The sequence below is a fragment of the Lytechinus variegatus genome, chromosome 2 (assembly GCF_018143015.1).
Source record: "Lytechinus variegatus isolate NC3 chromosome 2, Lvar_3.0, whole genome shotgun sequence".
Taxonomy (NCBI): Eukaryota; Metazoa; Echinodermata; class Echinoidea; order Temnopleuroida; family Toxopneustidae; genus Lytechinus; species Lytechinus variegatus.
Genome location: NC_054741.1, coordinates 65,459,807 through 65,468,175, shown reverse-complemented (window position 1 = coordinate 65,468,175; position 8,369 = coordinate 65,459,807). Strand labels below are relative to the sequence as shown.

Genomic DNA, 8,369 nt, shown 5'->3' with positions numbered 1-8,369 from the left:
GAAAGGGTGCCGTAGCCAGCTCATTTTAAAAATAAATCGCCATTTATGAAGATAACAATGAATGGATCAAATTCATCAACTGAAACAGTAAAATAGCCCTAATTCTTCCGCCAGTCAAAAAATAGTTCCAAGTCACTAATTTAGTTTCCCAATTTGGACGAAGGAAGTTCAGTAGTTACCATATCTAGAATCAGTGTTAGATTTTGAACCATATTCATACATTTTTTCAATCAGCAATATCAAATTAAAAAAAAATCGAATGGGTTGGGTCGAACGAATATCTTTAGCCCTCCTGATGTAATTAGGCTAGTGGCACCGAAAGCTTATCATCCCATGCCTTTTATTTTATTCAAGTAATAATTGAATTATTTTTCATCATTTACAAATTAATATTACTCTTAACTACTATGTGTGAACTATACTACACGTTGCAAAATCTGGGCCAAAATGCTGGGAAATGATTTATTAAGAATAATATCTAAGATCTTGAATTTCCTAATGATTTGTGACGTTCTGGGCAACTTCCAGAAGTGCATATGACTCTTAGCTTCCAATATTTAAGAGATAACTTCAGACTTAATTATATATATTCCCACTCCCTCTTTAGTTCTTCATCTTGTAACGGTGTTACAAGAGTTAGTGAAGTATTATGTCCTCATTATATAGGGATGATTCAGACTCGTTAAGAGCTCGAAGACATAATAAATAGTCGAGAGTACAATCAGTCTTAGCAACTCGTAGCCATGATGTTTATTGCTCTCTTGATATTCCTTCGCGCCGCATCACATCTTGCGCGTAGTAACAATATATAGATCTTGGACATATCACAACATCCCCCTCCTTTTAACAAAGGTATGATCAGAATTTTTCTATAACACTAACAATGTGCATCCTCAAAATTAAACTCCTGTATTAACAATGATGCCTAAAACCATTGAACAGTTTTGATAAACATTAACAATGCGAAGTATTTCCAAACAACTTTTGCTGTTGGTTTAACAAGTTTGAACATGTAGTAGCATCTATATATCATATATCAATTTCTAAGATTGAACTTATTATCCAATTTAAAATTGAAAGCTTTGAGTAACAAATTAACACTTTGCACATTATTAAAAATGCATCTATATAAACATAAGATGATGAATGTAATATGCAATAATCATTTTGAGTTCCATGCTAATGCAATGCCTTTGCTATGTTGAAATTAAAATAAATTATCAAAATATGACCTTTGTTTTCCTTGTACATTTGTCAATTTCTCTCACCGCTGCCACCATGAAGTATTATGTCCTCATTATATAGGGATGATTCAGACTCGTTAAGAGCTCGAAGACATAATAAATAGTCGAGAGTACAATCAGTCTTAGCAACTCGTAGCCATGATGTTTATTGCTCTCTTGATATTCCTTCGCGCCGCATCACATCTTGCGCGTAGTAACAATATATAGATCTTGGACATATCTCAACAGTTAGAGTTTTTTTTCCAGCATGAGAGGGCAAATCTTAAAGCAGTATTCACACACTCGTATAAACCCAAGTGACTCATCGTTTGTAATGGTAAAAATATCGTTTTAATTACTGTCTAGTTGTCAAAGAATCACTTTTCAAACTCGTTTTATTAAATAAAATGACCGGTGTGTTGGCTCAGTTGGTAGAGCGTCCGTCTCACAACCGGGAGGTCCGGGGTTCAAACCCCGGCCACGTCAGACCAAAAGACGTTAAAAGATGGGAGTTGCTGCTACCCTGTTTGACGTTCAACGATTAAAGGGATAGAGCCTCGTCGATCTGGCGCTGCACAGCGGCTGCCGGGCCCACGATCAATAGGGCAAAGCAAATTTTCGGAGTATTTCATTTCATGTCTATTTCGAACAATATAAGTTATGGATTTTCATTTCATTTTCATATTAAAAGGGAGTGTTAATAAGTACACAAAAAATGCAAAAAAAAAACCAACCTGTAAATGAATGAAATCAGCACATTTCCCATTCCGTGAACTAAACTAAACAATTGATTAAAAATGGAAAAAAACCTAGTAGTTTAATATGTTGAGCTTTTATAGGTTTGCCAATGAGTGCAGGTGGATGCCACAGGGGTGTGTGGGTGAGTGTGTAGGATGTCGTGGCCGGTTTATTTTCAATTTGTATGCAAATTCATCCAATTGCCAACTCGTCTACTATTTTGGTCTACCATCAGTTCGTCCACTCATCACATGGTCTACTTTCATTTAGTCTAATGCCATTCCGTCTAATCACCAGTTGGTCCAATAGCCATGTAGTCCATCTATCATTTGGTCTAATTGAACTAAGTGTTAATTATGCAAAATGAATGAAATGAAATGGATATTAGACCAACTGGTGATGAGACGAAATGGTGATTAGGCGAAGTGACGATTGAATTGTTGATGGACGGAATGGCATAAGACTTAATAAAAGTAGCCCATGTGGTGAGTGGACGAGTTGGTGGTAGACGGACTGGCAATTTATTCCGTTGCCTATAGCCTATAGACGTGTTTTAATGTCTGTGGTTCGATCCCCTTTGCCTATGATAACTACAGTGCTCTTTTGTCATATATCTGAAATCAATATGATAGTCATTATTGATACAGAAGTGTGCACGTGATTAATAATTTGTTTCTGTTTCTGTTTCTGTTAGTGGTAACTCCCGTAGGAACTCGGCAGGACAGCATTTTTGCTGGTAAACGCCAAGCTGGCATATAACCAATTACCTATGAAACGTTTTACGTCTAGGTTAATCAGTCATAGTGGCTGACGTTATAGACGACAGATATCACTCTCGGGCCTTTTTATCAAAGTGGAGACAATGGCAGAGTTGGGATTCGAACTCAAAACCTTGCGAGTCCAATGCTCTAACCAGTGGCGTAACTACGGGGGGGGCATGGGGGGGCACGTGCCCCCCCAATCGGCTGGCCAAAAAAAAAAAAAAAAACGGGATAAAAGGGAGAAAAAGAGGGAGAAGAAAGAAACGTAATGGGAAAGAAGAATTTATTGTACACTATAATGTTATATTATATTATATATGTTGTGTTATATTACATAAGAATTATTTTCTTTCATAACTTTATGAAACATAATATGCTCAGGGCCTATTTGTTCATTATTCCTGGTACTAGCATTGTCTGTTTAACGAGATATACATGTACAATCATGTTGTACCAAAACGTCCTGTTTTCAAGTCAATATGCACCAAATATATTTCATCGCACTTCGAGTTAGTATTGTTTTATGTAGTGACATATGCTTCTTTTCATGACTACTTAAAGTGATAGCCCCATTTTAAGGTCTGCATATAAAAAAAATTCCTGTTCGTGCTTACGTTCGAATTAGTGGATTGATGAGATATGTCTGCTCTTCATGAATTCCTGAAATCGGTCCTTGAAATGTCTCTTTTTCTAATGTAAACATCAAAAAATTTTTTAGCTCGCGCTTCGCGCTCGCATCATTTGTTTAGTGAAATACGTATGGTCATAGTAGATTCCTACAAACAAGCCTTAGAATGCCGCTCTTCAGATCTGAAATTCCTATATTTTCAGCTCGGACTTTGCGCTACTGAGATGCGTATGATAATCATGATTACTATGACTACAAAAAGCTCTTCATGTGTTTGAATGTGATTCTAACAAAATCAGCAATCGCTTGGCACTCGCATTGGATGACTATGGTGAGAAATGTATACTCCTAATGGATTCAAAAAAAAGAAATAGTCCTTAAAATGTCCCTGTTTGGGGTCAATATATACAAAATTTTCAGCTCGCGCTTCGCGCTCGCATCATTTTGTATGTGAAATACGTATGGTCTTCGTAAATTCCTACAAACAAGCCTTAAAATGCTTCTCTTCAGGACTGAATTTCCTAAATATTTAGCTCGCGCTTCGCGCTCGCAGTATTTGATTAGTGAGATGCGTATTTTAATCATGATTACAATGACTACAAAAGGTGTTTCGTGTTTTCTAACAAAATCAGCAAGCGCTTGGCACTCAAATTAGATGAGTATGGTGAGAATAACGATATGTATTCTCTTATTTGATTTTTTGAATAACGATATGTATTCTCTTATTTGATTTCTAAAAATAGTCCTTAAACTGTCTCTGTTTGGGGTCAATAAATACAAAAATTTCAGCTCGCGCTTCGCGCTCGCATTGTTTGTTTAGCGAGACAGATAGGTATTTTCAATTTTTATTTAATAGCTTATTTTGACCCTTTTTAGGTATGAATTTCAAAAATTTTCAGCTCGCGCTTCGCACTGGCATCATTTGATCAGTGAGATACATTACATATCCGTTTAATGGCACAGTCCTTAAAATGTCTCTATACATGTATAAGGTCAATAGGCCTATACAGGGTAATTGAGCGCTCACTGAGAGACTCAAAATTTTTGCTGGTGCCCCCCCAATGCCATGACCCACGGTACGCCACTGGCTCTAACCACTGGACCACACGACCCGATTAATAATACGATTAATAATAATAATAAAAATAATGATAATGATAATAATAATAATATATTTAATAATATTAATAATGATAACAATAATAATAATGATAATAATAATTGTTATATCTTATTATATCTCTCAGATACCGATGGTACACTTGAGCTGTTCTTCAGCGGGCCCTGCATAACAAAATATGTTATTATTATTACCCTTCTCCAATCTAAATGCTGAGCACCTAGCAAGAAGGCAGAAGGTCCCATTTTCAAAGTGTTAGGTATGATTCGGCCGGTGATATGAAAACACAATCAGTAGACCCCCACAAAGTTGGTGAATACTGAATATAACAAAAATATATTTGAAAAAAAAGAAGAAAAGGAAAGTGAAAAGGTGTTTGTGAGTGCGTTTGTGTGTGCTGGGGCGGGGCGTTGTGTGTGAGGGCTTTTAATACTTTTCTGTTGGTGACAAATGTTGCTTATTGTCCATGACACAATATAATGTAAGATTGTTCCTCTCATAAATCCGGACGTAATATACTATTGTCAACATGATCAATGCCTCAATTAGCAGGTATTGAAACGTCAGCGGAGCTTTGGTGTTCTATGGCCCACTGAAGTATGACCTCACTTACCGATACTCAACATTCTAACGTAGTCCTTCGTTTTTGAGGTGAATTAGATTTTATAGGAATGATTGGGAATACAAGTGAGATATTGTGTTCAGAATTAAATTTGTTCCTATCATTACAGTACATTCTTGGATTCTTCTTACCTGCAGATCATGTTGTTCAGATGCCATTACGCACTCAGTTATTTTCAACAAAATAAAAAAGAAACGCGAACGTGGAGTGCAAATTCAAATAGTTATTTACCTTCTAAATTGGCCTGTTAATCACAAGTCATTGCTCTATAGCTAATGTGTAAATCCAGATCCAAACAACTTGAAATTTTGGCCTTACATCATTTTTGTTTACATCTGTACTCTAAAAACACAACTGAGATTGGATGCTTGCCATGGATAACGGAAAATATACCTGGGCTGTGTTCTTAGACCTGCATGAAGCATTTGAAAATTAATGGTTAATCATGAATTACTTTTAATCAAGCTCTCGAAAATTGGTATCACTTGTAAATCATTAGACTGGTTTTATAGCTATTTAACTGGTCGAAAAATAACCACTTTTTAAAAATACCCATTCTGAACTGTGCAAGATTTAACGGCGTGCCTCAGGGCTCGATTCTAGGACCACTTTTATTTGTCTTATTCATTAATGATATATCGCTTTCTTTTAACAAACGTTTATTTCACCTATACGCTGATGACACAGTATTTTTTGCTCAAAGACCCGTTAGAAGTCGAAACGATCTTAAATCATGAACTCCATAAAGTAGATAGGTGGATGTATACTAATAATTTAAAATCGAATTGCATAAAGACCATAAAGATGTGTGGTACCAAGAATATGGGCATATGCTGAGAAAACATAATACGTTAAATATAAATGTTCGTAGCGAGAATATTCAAAAGATTTATAATTTCAAATATTTAGGAGTTTATACTGATCAGGAACTTAAATGGAATACTCATTTGGGATTTTATGGTAAAGAAAATAGGCAAGATGATAAGCTATCTTGGATGGTTAAGGTATTTTGTAAATCAATCTAGTCTGAAAAGTATATATTCCTCCGTCGTCCTCCCACATTTTACGCAGATGTTATGTGACAGTCTGCATCTCAGAAACAGCTGGGTCTCCTGCAGAAATTACAGAGCCGTGCTAGCAGACTGATCTTGAGAATTAATCCTTATTATTCACGAAATTTTGAAATGGAAAAATAGATATTCATCATCGTAGGCATATGTATATATATTGATGTTCAAAGTTCTACATAATTTTGTCCCGGAATATATGAAAATATCAATACCTGTTAAATCTTATCAATATTCTCTTCGTACTTTTACACCAACCTGTCTTCCAAAACCAAAAAAACGAATAGTTGTAAAAGGACATTTCTATATAGGGGGCTTCATTGTACAACAAATTACCATCCTATGCATGTAATCAATCCTTCTTTAACAATACAGTCCTTTATATCAAACGTTCGAAGTTATCTCTATCAATCTTGATTATTTGTTGCATTATACATCATTTTGAGTTATAGGTTTTCTTCTTTTATTTATCTTATTGTTGTTTAATACTAATTCAACTATTGTTTTGTGTTTTATGCCTTGTTTTAATTTTCAATCTTACATCTTTTCAGTTATTTTCGTTTAGTTAGGACCCCATGGAAAAACTGATATTTTGAAAATATATCTAAAATGGACTATCCTCCATTATAAATATTTTCTTGATTTTCAGGTACTTTATTCATGATTTTTATATGGAAAATGAATTTAAACAAAACAAATAAACAAGCCCCCAATACAAACTTGATTTTTATGCATAGGAAATGGTGTTTGAAATAGTAAAGAGTATTAATTCTTTTCAACTACTTGAACTATTCATAATGTTCATCATTCTCCATAATATTGTCCAATGCATGCTCCTCCTCTTCTCTTTCCTCTCTTTGTTATTTTCCTTCTCCTCTTTCTTCTCCATCTCCTTTTTCCTTTTCTTTTGCTTCTTTTTTTTCTTTCTTTTTTTTTCTTTCTTTCTTTCTTTCTTTTTTTTTTTCTTCTTCTTCTTCTTTCCCGCCCCCTCACTCTTACGCTCTGCGTCGTGTAACATAGCCTGCCGTAAAATTTGGGGCAAGTTGAGTTCTTTAAAGAAGTTAATTATTCCCTTAATGAATTATCTAGACATCCATATAATACTCATATAGGCTCACAACACATGGAAGGATGCCTCTTATCTGAATTCGCCATGGAGAAAAAGTCACAAAATCTATCATTGACACTATAATTACACTCCCACTTTCTTACATTTCTTTCACCGTTACATACATAACAAAGACAGATTGTCCAACTTTCTTCAATGCATGACCTGCTTTTTATATTCATACTCTCAATCGAAGTATGCAAAATACCTTTAGAATTTTTTCCTTTTCAACCCCGAATTCCCTTTCTATCCTAGTAATCTTTGCATCATAAGTGTTTTCACCGCGCTTTTAGTATTTTGGGTGGGTGGATTTCGACTTTTCTACCCACTTAAATCCTGTTATGGAATCTCGATGTTTTTGTTTGGGTGTTAGGCTTGACTGAGTTCACTCACAGAAGCCGTACATTAAAGTAAAGGAGTTTGGGAGTAAATCTAAGGGTTTTATAGCACTTACAACGAAGGACGCCTTTTTTGCCTCTGTAAGATGTTCCCCTATATTTTCCTTTCCTTAATTCGATATATTAGAAGTGTCTTTTCTCATTTTAGGGCAGCACTAAAGTCATTTTTTCTGAAATGGGATATATTTCATGAAATTGTTATTAGTATTTTCATTCTTCAGATTGTTCTTTCAGTACATCCAGGAAATATACGCCCATCCACTTGCAGTATTTTGAAAATGAATAAACATCAAAAGGAAATTTTCATCGAAAAGTAACCCCCCAAAAATGAGACAGATTTTTTGACTTTTCAAAACATTCCCGAGATTCTGTTAAGGCTAAGGCATGTACTCGCGTTGTTTAGGAATAGGTGTAATAATCCCAATTCCAAATAAATTCTATCACAGAAGTATTTATAACCAGCATGAACGTACCTTGAGAATACCATGATGGATTTTATCATATAAGCAATTAGAGCGAGGTCGCCCTCCCATTTGTCTTCGTGCTCAAATAATAAAAAAGTTTACGTCTGTGTTCATGCGTAGGAAGGTCCTTCATTCGCCCCGCCCCTCTATTTTTTGACGTGCCAAGATTGAAAGAAATGTCTTATAAGGGGTGTTCAAGCGAAGAATCCCCCTTCCAGGATTAACTTCCAGCTCCATAAT

The 8,369-nt window shown here is 35.3% G+C and overlaps 1 non-coding gene across 1 annotated transcript; it reads left to right on the top strand.

The window, feature by feature from the left end:
* Window positions 1–1,636: 1,636 nt before the first annotated feature.
* TRNAV-CAC lies at window positions 1,637–1,709 on the top strand. The gene has a single exon. It is a non-coding gene; the product is annotated as a tRNA-Val (tRNA).
* Window positions 1,710–8,369: the final 6,660 nt, after the last annotated feature.